Source organism: Oculina patagonica, chromosome 5 (genome assembly GCF_052425735.1).
Source record: "Oculina patagonica isolate OP01 chromosome 5, crgOcupat, whole genome shotgun sequence".
Lineage (NCBI taxonomy): Eukaryota > Metazoa > Cnidaria > Anthozoa > Scleractinia > Oculinidae > Oculina > Oculina patagonica.
The window spans coordinates 1543828-1556801 of NC_135762.1; the positions used below are offsets into that span (position 1 = coordinate 1543828).

The window sequence follows — 12974 nt, forward strand, 5'->3', positions numbered from 1 at the left end:
AGTGTAACGTTTCAACGAATTCAAAATAAAAACGTAAACAAACCCCGAGTCTGCGCAGTACGGACTGGAAATCATCTTTAAACGATAGAAAAAGGTCATAAATTTATTGCTTCTGTAGTGTGCAGCTTGTTTAGATTGATAATTTGTCGCAAATCTATTTTTAACGTCCAAGGTTTTCATTAATTTTATCAATTTGCACAAAATTTAGTCAGGTGGCCCTGGTTGGAGTAGTCACACTGTTAAGTAGCGATACTGCTAGGATCTTTGTTTTACAGAAACTTAACAAGCCACTGATCTGGATTTGGATTGTAGCCATTTTACGTTTGATTGACTGGTGTTCAGTTAAGAAGTGAAAAAAGAACATTTTGTTTTTATCTTGTTTTTAAAGGGTGAGAGAAATCTACAAATTAAGCAAAATGCTTTCACGACCGTCAGGGTTTCCCAGAAGCTTTCTCTAACACTCCTTAACTGAATACAAACAAAAGCAAACAATTTCGTTCCCAGGGTTTCCCCTAAAATTACCAAGGGAAAAGCCTTGGGAACGAGGTTGACAAGCAAACTAATTTTCGAATATGACGGGTTGTTTTCACGGGCCTAATACGTGTCGTTAGAGGATTATGACCCACACTGAGAAATGTGGGTAAACCCTTCAGTCGCCAACTGTGTCAGTTTGTATCTTCTTAAGACATTTTTATAGGAAAATTTCAAGTGATTTGGTAATCAATTATCGATATGATTATCTCAGGGAAAAGTGTTGATTTTAAGCCAAATTCTCCTTAATGGTAAAAAAGGATGCTGTAAGGAGAAAACTGATTCTGACCAGAGTGTCAGTATCGTCATATTGCACTCGTGCAATTCAGTTTCACTGTTGCAAAATCAAATCTGAAAACAACAAAAACATTTTATAGTTTTTTTCATATAGACTTAGTTAAATTCTAGGAGATTTTTACGCATGTTAAAATAATCGTACGGGTTTGTCAAAAGATTTCATAGTTATTTTACTAAGCCACTAGCCATAGTATGGCTAAATTGTACCTGTAATTGTACTCAAATGTAATTGTTGAACGTTCACCTCAAAACAATTTTAGAAAATGGCGCGCGTGATTTTAAGACGTGTGATGACAGTCAGTTTTGAAAAAAAAAACGGCGCTCGATTGACAAAATATCCCTAGATATTATAGTTGATATTAATAGATAATATTTCAAGTAAAAAATATTTTGAACGATTCTCTGTACGTTGTTAATTAACACTTAAAGTGCATAAAAATAATATCTAAGCTATAAAATAGCTGTTTTAGAAATTAATCAAGTTATTATTAAAGTTACAGTTAGAGCCTCTTTTAGCATGAGTTCTATTGTTAATTTTTAGGTTTTTAATTAATTTGGTGTAAGGCGCATTTGATCATATCCATATGTTAATTTGCGCCGAATAAGCATTAATTAATATTATTACAGTGGAACCCCGATATAACGATATGCCAAGGGGGCAGTAAAATTATATCGTTATATCGAGGAATCGTTATATCGGGGTTCCGTCCCATACATTTTACTATTGCCGGGACATAACATATTCATCGTTATATCGGGAATATCGTTATATCGAAGATCGTTATATCGGGGTTCCACTGTATAGGCTGCTTCGTAGCTGTTTTAGGATTTTATAATATTATATCAGCTGTCGAGTAAAAAGAAGACCAGGAGAAAACATGGCAGGGGTTTCTCTCCATCATTGCTCACTGGCCTGCAAGGAGATTTAGACACAGGCGAGAAAAATAGGCTGCTGGCAGCTTAATCTCGTTCACAGACCCTTCTGAGTTCGAGCATCGCGTACATAAGAGTATAACTACATTTGCAGAGTTGGATTACTTGGTCGAAGACATGTAACTGCTACTCAGAGTTTCATGCTTCTTGCGAAGCAATTGCCTGATGAGTTTGTCTGATGATTGCTTGGCAAGAGGCTAGAAACTCTGAGTAGCAATTAATTAAATGACCTCGACGAAGTAATCCAACTCTGCAAATCTACATATAGCTTTTGTTTATCTAATGAGCATTCTAATAGCTGATGAAGTCTTCAATTCATCATCTTACTATATTAAGAGTATAAATAGATATTTTTGTACTTGTTATTTGTAGCTGGCCTACCCTATAACGGAACATTTTGCACAAGAAATGCGTTTTGCATGAACATTAAAATTGCTTCTGCCAACGTTCGTGCTGTGTCTGTTTATGCTCTAATTTAACAAGAAGCTCACAAAGCTTACAACCGGGCCTGGACGCTTGACCGCTGGGTATGACTGGTTTTTGGGGGGTGAGCACTCCCATATATCTGGGCTATATAGGTATGTTCCTCGAGATAGGGTATGGTTGTTTAGGTTCTCAATCCTTAAATAGGGTGTCATTTTTGCCTCTTCACATTTTGTTCCAGGTGTGATCCATAGATAGGGTACCTAAATTGCATCAGCTAAAATTGCAGTACTTATACGTACAGCTAAACGAAAACGAATGCAAGAAATCTAACAAGCTTTCTTTTCATCTCAGGGTTGTAACGTGCCTTGTAAAATATTTTTCGCCCATAGTGAGGTGAAGTCAGATAAAATGGTCGCCTACCGCGTAAAGCGAAGGTAAAACAATCGAAACTTTCAAACCACAGCCATAAAAGTGGTAATTTGCCCTCCCTCCCCTTCGCTGCTATACAGACTATAAAAATGGTCACGGTCGCCTAAGAGAGATGGTTGCTTACGACAGTTTCCAACCTAAAAGTTTTTGTAGTTTTAAAAAAGTGGTCCCTTACGAAAGGTGATCCCGGGATCATGAGAGGTCGCTCGACTGTACAGTTTACTGAATCGAATACAGTAAAATCACAGTTATAAGCCCGGGGCTTATACATCTTCGTGTGGATGGTGAAAACGGAACTTTACGAAAAAAGATGACGTCACAATATCTGATCTTGCGCCGCATAAGAACGTTTCACTGCCACCTTGCTTTATTGTAAAAGACTTTATATACCATATCCTATTCTAATACATAAAGACTTAGCGAGACATCAATACGACTAGAACCCATAACAGTAGGATTACAACCATGAACAGCTATATCGTTCTTACTGGAACTCGTTGCTATATTGTTTGTGAGTTCTTTTTTTTTTGGCTGATTAAATCTCTTCTAATCCCACATAAGCACTTTCGAACTGGATATAAAAAAGAGGCAAATAGCCTTTATTTCAGTTTATTTTGCTATAAAAAATATATTGGGAGCCTCTCGTCTCCATATTACGTCCCTAGGCCTCGTTTTGGTAGCCTTCGTGGCGGCCATTTTGTCGGCCATCTTGGATTTTTAACAAAAGTCTTTAATCGACAATTGCTTTTAAACTAGACAGTATAAAGAACTAAACAACCATATTTATTTTCATAGGACTGGAAAACCAAAAAGAAAACCAACCCCAATTTCCGTTTATTTTGATAAAAAAGATAAATTTAGAGCGTTAGATACGTTTTTTGGCTGTAATGATGGCTTCGATGTTTTCGGCCAGAACAGCGCCTTAGCGTATGCCTTTCACTTTAACACAACTCAGGAAACCTTTGGTGTCAAGCTGAGCCTCAATTAAGATCTCAGCGTAGTTCGGAAATTTGTTCACCTGTCACCATGCCAATATAATTCATTTCTATTTGGAATGACCCTGGAATGGCCCAAGATATCATGCTACTTGTACTCATCTGAAAATTTCCAGATCAGAAGAAAGACCATCATCCAGCCACCATGGTCAAAGGTGTACTGCACATACGCCTGACCGACTTACCTGTTGGCGTTCTCTTACCACCTCTGCAGCTCCTCGATAACTGAGAACTCTGTGGTTGATTGACGGAAAATAGTAAATGGTTGACTTTCGTGGGGGCTAAACGGCAGTAGCTGAGACGAAGCCACCAAACCCTATGACAAATTGTTTCTCTCCACTGCTCCCTACTATTTATGCAAGTGACAAAACATGATACTCTTGGATTCACTTTGAGTACACTTCACTGTTTATGGTAGGCGGAGTAAGCACAGCTCCTTAAGGAAATTGGGTCCCAACTCGACTGTGGACGTAAATAGGAGGCAGGTTTTCTGGGGTATCAACGTTTGGGAGCGTGCCGTTCTCCGTTTACAGTGTACGATACCCCTTGTATCATGATCCTACCGGTACTATTCGCCACATTTAGGCCATGGATGGTTGTTGTTATTTTGTTCATATTGTCGAAAGGTGAAATACTTCGTTGCATTTACCGGTAACAATCTGGGGAGTAAAGGAAGTGGAAACTTCATCTTGCGTCTTGCTGTTCAAAGTTCTAAGCCAAAGTATTAAGTCTCACAGTGCTCAAGTTTCCTGAGTATGGTGGCTGCACAAAGGAGGATGTGTTTTGACAGCTTTCACACTCCCTTCGTTTCAGCACGGCAAATGTCCTGAAAAGGCAAAAACAGTGACATGCATGATATAAAACTATCACAGAAAATCAAATAAACTGAAAGTAATAGCTGAGCATGTAATGGAATTGTATAATGAAATTAAACGCTAAAAAATTGGAACGACGTTTCGACCGTTCGACGGTCATTTTCAAGTTAGTTCATTTTCAACACCTAACTTGAAAATGACCGTTGAACGGTCGAAACGTCGTTCCAATTTTTTAGCGTTTAATTTCATTATACAATCAACTTCCAAAATCTTGTTGATTCGAATGTAATGGAATGCCTGGACAAAACAGAGGACAATGCAGTCTTCCAGTCTTCTCTCGCCACTCTACACTTGCATTACCAGAGACGACAAAGCTCAGGACCTTCACAAGCTTGGAAGGGACAAGCTCGTCCGATCATTTGTCTCCAAGATCGTCGGCTGAAGGAGGCCACGGTAGTGGTGGTATCCGCTAGCACCCCCTGGATTGAGCTGCGATGGAGTAGAGCGACGTCCTTTCACTTGTCTTTTTATCCTGAGTGAGTTTATATATGTAGGCTAATGTATTGCAACAAAAATACTGGCGCTGTAAACCAGTTTATAGGTGAGACAATCTTTGTCACCTTGGCAACGGCGATGAACCCTTGAATATCAAGGCTCTCCAGTCGTTCTTTCAATATCTCACTTCTGTACTCTGCATTGGCGAAGCCAATAATTATAATCTCCAACTCTTGGATATGGAGAAGACAAAGCAACACGTCTTTCTTCTGACCAAAAACGCAGTCTTAAACGAAATCAAGCACAACAGTGAACGCCTTCAGATGCACAGACACCTTACGATCTGTATCACGCAGGAAATTGGTTAGATGATTTGCGACACTAGACCTCCATCACAAACAGGTTTTCGTTTTTCACCTTGCAATCGTTTCAACTATTACCTAGCTCAAGTACTCGAGGTTCAATCTTTTTCAGGTAGGCTTCTTTAGAGCTTCGTCCTTGTCATTGAACATAGGGAACTTGATGTAAAAATAATGTAAATGTTGTTTATAGTGGTCATGCACTTAGCTTCATATCTCTTCGAGATAGCTAGTTTACAGGCATGCCACTGAAACAGAGGAAACAAATATTTAAATGAACATAACAAGGTTAAAAATCCCAACTGGTAGGAGGCAGACCAGTTGGCTATGTACAAAGCGTGATCGAGGATTTGAATTCGGGACAACCGAGAAAACAAATCCAGCTAGTGGCAGGGGCAGGTCTTGAACCGGGGACCTCCAGATTACAACACAAGCGCCCTAAACCACTCGGCCACGCTTGCCTCCCCTCGCTCTGTTTTTCTACACGATTTCAGGTCAAGCCTTTCACAGAAAATTCACTCTGGAGGAAACAGCCGCAAAGCAGATATGGATTTAAGGGGGGGGGGGGGGGTGGGTGTCTTACAGCAGTATTATCTGGTGTTACGCTACACTTCAATCGATCAGGGTTTTTACAAGGGTTTGGTAACAGCCTCGGTGCTACCTTATTGCTTCCAAATTTGCACCAGCAAGTATCCAGGAACTGATTACAGAGTTCTTTGATGCAACTGGGTAAATATCGAAGTTCCATGAGTCGCCTATATCGATTAAGACAGCTTCTCTGAGTGGCATTTCCGTTTACATTAGTGAGTGGTGTTAAGTCGTGACGCTAAATGCCATTCACATTTAAATCAGGCAAAGAAGAGCAGCTTACTCCCTTATTCCGTAGAACTTCTTGCCCATCCCCATTATAATCGGGGATGTCTGACAGTTGTAACCTTTTTTTTGAAGAAATTTCAAACTCTAGAGGGTTTTTCGTTTGGAAAACATGAATGCAAATAACCTCAAATCGTCCTAAGAAACTGCAAGAATTTTAATTATAGATTATCAGCATTTTTTATGTCTCTCGAGTTTAAACTATTATAATTGTAGTAGGGAGTTAAATCTCTGAAAATAACACCGTCAATTGTTTTTTCGCAAAAAATGCTTTAATACAAATAAAAAACACACTGCGGTGACAAACATGACAAGACAACGTAAGTCGGAAAAAACTTTGATTTAAGAACTTAACGTTTCGTATGTTACAACATACATCTTCAGAAGTGACCGTTGAAAAGATTACAACAAGATTTAAACGTAAAATAAAAGACTGGTACCTAATCTAAAAAATAATGACAATGTTGTTAATTAATAACAAACAGACTAAAAAATGCAGAAGAAAAACAAACAATATGGCTAGTAAAGAAAAAGTTTTCATTTAACGCTGGTTTTAAATCACGAATCAACAATGTCTCCTTTATTTTACAATGGTGATCGTCCTGTTGCAAGAATGTCAAAGTGATCCTATTTGATGTTGTGACCCGTTGATGTGATGTGATCTGCAATGGCTGATGCGTGACAGTTTTTTGAAAGTGCTTTAAAATGTTCAGTTTTCCTTTCGTGTAATCGACGCTTTGTTTTTCTAATATAAAAACCATTGCAGTCCCAGCAACTTGCCTTGTAAACAACTTTGAGAGAGGCTGAGTTTGTCCTTGTATGGGAAAAAAGACTTAATACGGCGAGTGTTTTGGAAAATAATTTTAAGATTGAAACAACCATAGAATTTATAGATACAAGATTTAATTTGCTTTGTACAAGGCAAGTTGTACAAGTTTTTAGCCGGCCCGAAACCGCAGGCGAGGGCTACAATGAGCTCTGAGAAGGGCCAAAAACATATTTATACTCAAGAACAACAACTTCCTCCTTCGACTCTTTGTAATTCCTTTTCATCTAACTGAGAAGACTTACAATTTGCTTCCTCGTTAGGGGTTTCAGCCATTTTGTCGTTATAAAACTCAATGGTAGTTTGCAGTGCCCGATGGCAGCGCTCGAGTCAAATGGCGCTTGAAGTGCTGCCGGCCAGCAAGAACACGGCGCGAAAAGTTGATTGGCTTCAAGTTTTGATTGGCAGGCTTTGTTATTTTCTTGTTTCTGATTGGATCAGGGCAGCGCAAAATAGTATTAAAAATCTTATTTTTCTGCCGATTTTAGGCTGAAAATATTCTTTTTCTTGTTAGAGTGTAGCCTATGACATTTGCTTCTGTGCTGTATGCCATACATATTTATTACAAGACCATTCATCAAACTGTCATTGGCAGGTTTTTATTGTTTTAAATATTGGCTCGTTCTGTCGTTTACATGGTACAGAGAAATGAAGAATTTTATACAGTTTAGTTAAAAATGTATAATTGTATTTACACATTTTCAACACAAAAAATTATATTCTTTTCAAAATCTCGGCCTCGGGTTTATTCTTAAAATATTCTGAAAATTTCACAAATTTCAGCCTTGATATTCTTATAAAATAAATTCTAATAGAAAAATAAGAGTGTATGTTAATTGAAGTTTTCTTTGTCACCAGTAATATTTAATGACCACACTGTCTTGAATTGGTCATCGATCACGATTCTGTAACTGAATTCTGACATGACTTCGGGGGTTATATGCCTCTGCTCCGGGCGAGCAAAACTATAGATTACAGCTTTGTCTTTGTTTTTGAGTTCTTTTCAATCTTGAAACGAACAATTATTTTAGACGCATAACATTGTCACGTTATTTTGGAAAGCAAGTCAGAATTTTTGCCGTTGTGTCAAACTGGAGTGATGTGTCGAAAACTACCCTAATAGTTGTTTCCAAGTAATCGCAGATACTGGGTAACTATTTGATTTTACCTATTCCTTACTCACGCAATCCTTTAATTAATTTTATTCCTGGCGCAGCTTCACTGATGTTAAGCACTTCCTCAATACCCGTGTTTAGCTAAACACTTCAGTGAAATGAAGTTAAGAGGTATATTTCTCTTTATGGTGGCCTTAAGTTCGGTTATAATTCTTGGCATGATTGCTTACATGAAAGAAACCGTTCAAGAAGGTGGTCCAATCTAGTAAAGGGATAGACATTGATTCATCAGCTGAATTTTACGCCTACAACTCGGAACCTCACGATTACCATGATACAGCTCAAAGCAGTTCTGGATTGCCAACAAGGAAGCCATTCATTTATCTCACGGAAACCGAGCAATGCCTTCCTCCAAACTTGGCAACTTCTTCTCAAACTGGCGTTCCCCAGACTTGCAACTGTGATGTGATAGTGCTGAGTTTTCGAGTCAAGTGTCAAGAAAACAAGCGATCACACATCAGTTATTTGTTTGATCCAAATACCCTCTTTGCATCGGGACGAAATGTGCCCTTTTTTTGCTGCAATGGATCGAAGACCGGGTTACCATTATTACATTTTTATAAACGACGACACGATTCTCAAGTACAACAGCTTTACACCCAGTAGTAATAGGTGAGTCAAATGAATAACACCTCAGAAGTAACCGCTTTTATCGCAGCTGGAGTTCGTTTTTTGGCAAGTGTTAATACACGGTAAATTCCCCGACTTTGTTTACCCACGCGGAAAAAACAAAATTTGCATACCATGTTCAGGCAAGCCCTTGACATGTTCAAACAAGCCCTTGACTGTCACGTCACGCCCTCAACGTAATTCGACTGAATTAGACGCTTTTTTGACAGGTGGCGATGTATGAGGGGTTATCCCCGCCATAATTGTTTTTTCATTTTAAGGTAGTGTTCTTCTTTTTATTGTAGCAACTGTCATTTCGCTTTAGTCGTTTCTCTTCCGCGAAAGGCACATTTTGTGAAATTATGCATCAAGTTCCATCAAATATGGTTATGCCGAATTAAGAATGCACCCATGGATGCTCAATTTGAGCAGAATTCAGGAAGCCAAATTCGACAGAATTTGGTCACTCGAATTTTGCGAAATTCAAGAAAAAGGAGCGGTCACTCAGCAAAACGCGAAAGCGCGCGAATGTGTGCACGTGGTGTCGTTCTCTTGTTGTTCGTGTTTTGGAAGTTCTGGCCGTATGATGTCTGTGAACGATAATACAGATAAGGCTGTGAGTCTTCTCAGAGAAGCGGCGAATTTGCTTGCAGGAGGTCGAGAGACAGCTGATGGTAATCAAGACACAACTTCTTCAACTGTAGGAAGATCTTTAACTTCGACAGTGGTGACCAACTCTGTATCTAATCATGATCAAAACCGTTAGTCAGGTCGCTTAGGGCAAATTTTTGGAGAAATCGTGACACGGTTGATAAAAGCACCAAACTTTGCAGAATGATTCTTTAAAGACTATTAAATAATTTTATCCGTGGCTCCACCTGAATTTTTCCTTGCAATTTGCAAAATATGCTTAACATTTTGACCACGCACAACCTCTCAAGCACCGCTACCACGCCATTTTGAATTGATTAAATTAAAGTGGGACAGCAAAAAAATTTCTCTACTCCGTAAGTAATTTGCAGTTTTATGCTTAAATGTTGCAAACATATATGTAACTTGAAGGCATTGTTGAAGTTTTTTGCTAAAATTGTAATTTTTAGATGCAGTATTCTAAAATGTTTATTATGGTAATTATACAGTAGAATCCGGTAACTCGAACTCGGATAACTCGAAAACCCTGCTAAGTCTAAATTTCGTTTCCCTCGATCAAAATTTGGGTCAAATTTACCCCGATAACTCGAATTTCGGTTCTTGCAACTCGCTACGAATTCCCATTGATTAGAGCAACGAACAGATCACGTTAATTTGACAGCCTTTTTCCATTCTTATCATAAGAATTTATGATCGTGAGTTTCTGACGAGATAAGTTTAATATGCACTGTACTGTATACTGAAGCGCTAAAAAATCAGCAAACTATTAATAATTAACTTGGCAACCGCGCTAAGCGGAACTGCTAACTGGAACTGTTTTTCGTTTCCCTTTAGAGGTCGAGTTACCGGGGTTCTACTGTATTTATGCGCTTGTAGTTTGTGGCCGCCGAGGGATGCGGAACATGCTTAAAGAAGCACAAATTTTGGCCAAGGCAGCTGCAATAATAAGAAAATACATTTTCAGCCATGAGGCATATAAATTTAATGGTCGATTGTTTTCATAAAATAGTCAAGAAGCGTCGTTACCATCTTACCTCAAAATCATAATATTCTTAATTTTCAATGGAGACGGTTTGAAACATACATAGATCGAGAAGCAAGCGGATCATTCAGCATTTACACCAGCTGGGAATTTCTACTCCTATGTCAGGGTCACACTAACCGGCGATATCGATCTTTCTCTTCCCGCCTCAAAAAAAAAAAAAGAACGCCTGATCGCACGTTAGGGTCGCACAGCTTCAATTTTGGACAGCAGAAGCCATGTGCCAGCACTTTGACGAAGATGGAGTTGTATCCCCTGCCTGCCTGCGAAAGGTCTGTTCACTGTTGGGCCTTAGACAACCTTCAAAAAGCTCTTTATTGGTACCGGCATCAGTCTCCTCCAGTTTCCAACTGAGAACCAACCGGGTAAACGTATACCGCCAGTTACGATTCCCCTATCTGTACCTAGAAAGCTCTCTGCCATTGTTCCACGCTATGTCTGGTTGTAATGCTACATCCATGCAGTTTTAGGGAAAAGGGCAGACTTGGCAGGCATTTAAAGAAGAAATAGAAACAATTGCCTTTTCAGCCTCTCTCATCCGTTTAAATCCCTTGATGCCGACTGTGAGCACTTCCGTAAATTTGAACGGCTGGTTATCATTGTTTATGACAGAGAGAGTTCGTCCTTGCCCCTTAACTAAACTAGGATTTACTTTTCTGTCTTAAGAACGTTCATGGAGAAGATGCCACCGACGGAAAATGCTTTGCTTTAACTCACTTTAATAAGGCTCAGCAAAATATCCCTACACCAGACTTTATTTTAACCGAACATTGCAAAGATTTCTACACCTTATCGAGTTTCACTCTCCTTATATTTTCATGTTTTTATGTTTATTTTTGGATCAAGGGGGTGGCTAGCCACCCAATCCAAAGCCACTAGATCCACTCCTGTCTAGGATATTACAGTTAATTTTTTCAAGCCTTAAGCCACCGCATTTTTTACTTTTGTCATTAAAAACGACTGCGTGGAACGCTAGGGTTAGGGAACCTTAAAATCGCGTGGTTTTTTCTTCAATTTACCTTATGGGTTATCAATATCAAGTACTCTGATAAATGCCTGTCCAAAGGGAACATTGAAGAACAGCGTTTATGAATTTATGTAAATTAGATAAAAACGTTCTTGTTTAAAGTCAAGAAAAATAAAAAAATTCGGATGGAGCCACGAATAAACTTAAAGCAAGTATCAAAAAATGTCTGCATGCCAAAATTGGGGCCTTTATCACAAAATCTAATCGATCACTTACGAAGGGGCATTGCGGAACAACTTTTATGAATATATGCAAATGAGCTAAAATCGTTCTGGTTTAAATTTCAAGAAAAAATAAAATAATTCAGATGGAGCCACGGATAAACTTAAATAAAGTATAGAAAGGAGTCCGCATGCAAAAATTGGTGCTTTTATCACGCAAGTAACGATTATTACGCTAACCGACCTGACTACGTGTGGTGCAGAATTTCAGGTCACTTTTTGCTGGATACCGATCAACTAACCCTGGTACGTCAACTTACCCCAAAAGGTCAGAGACGAAGTCACTTCCTCCAGCGAAAAGAAGCCGACCATCTGGGGGTGGATACTATCGGGTTCGAGAAACGTGGACGCGGGAATTCCTATGCATGGCGAACAAAGATGTCGAAGCAGTACCGACTAAAGCAGACAAGTTAACCCTGCTTGCAGCAGGTTTGGGCCGCAAGAAACTAACTTTTGGAAACAAAGACGACGCGCCAACGTTCAAACGAAAAATGGAAGATGCATACCCGAAACTCAAACAGGGTGGTGGGTTTGATCTACTAAGAAGTGGTGTACGGCCTGGCGAGTTACTGCTTGTTAAGGTCGCGCAGGACCCTTGCTCATTAATAAATTCATTAGCCAAATTTCTTGACGAAGTGCTATCTTGTAAAGCTTTTATTCGCTACATTTTGAACATCGATTCCTCTAAAATTTATCAAGGATATAAGGGGATGATGGAATTACATTGTGATTGTCCTTTTACCGAGAGATGACCGTTGTCTGTGATGTTACAAGCCCTTAAAAGTTTTAGTGCAGATAATGCGATTTTGTGTCCAAGTTTTCAGCTAGAACAGCGCACCAAATTAAATGATTATATAACCTAGTGTTAAATCATAACCTCTTTTGTGCTATGGCTAGAACGAAATTTTCGATTTTAAAAACTGCTACAAGTTAATGGCTTCTAAGAGAGCAAAAATGTGAAATCTAAACTTTGAAACGTGCTATCTTCATTTTGAGAAGGAAATTTAAAAATTCGCTCTAGTCATAGCACAACAGAGTACACCAAGTTTTTGTTTCTCGCGAATCAACTCTTGAAATTCTATATCGGCGGAGAAAACTTGGACACAAAATTGCAGGTTTTGAGGCTTCCGAAGATCATCCGAGTGAATGTTTACAACAACGTGTGATATATTCAAAGCTGTGAATCTAATTATGATAATTCCTTATGTTCCAGCGCACGTGGCACAAAGCTGAGAACAATTACTAGTAATTACTTGTACAAAAGTGTTTA

The 12974-nt window shown here is 38.9% G+C and overlaps 1 protein-coding gene across 1 annotated transcript in view; it reads left to right on the top strand.

Annotated features, from left to right (window-relative positions):
• LOC144654706 (uncharacterized) overlaps positions 1 to 12974 on the top strand; it is a 92281-nt gene that overhangs the window by 21194 nt on the left and 58113 nt on the right. The gene's annotated exons all lie outside the window — the stretch shown is intronic.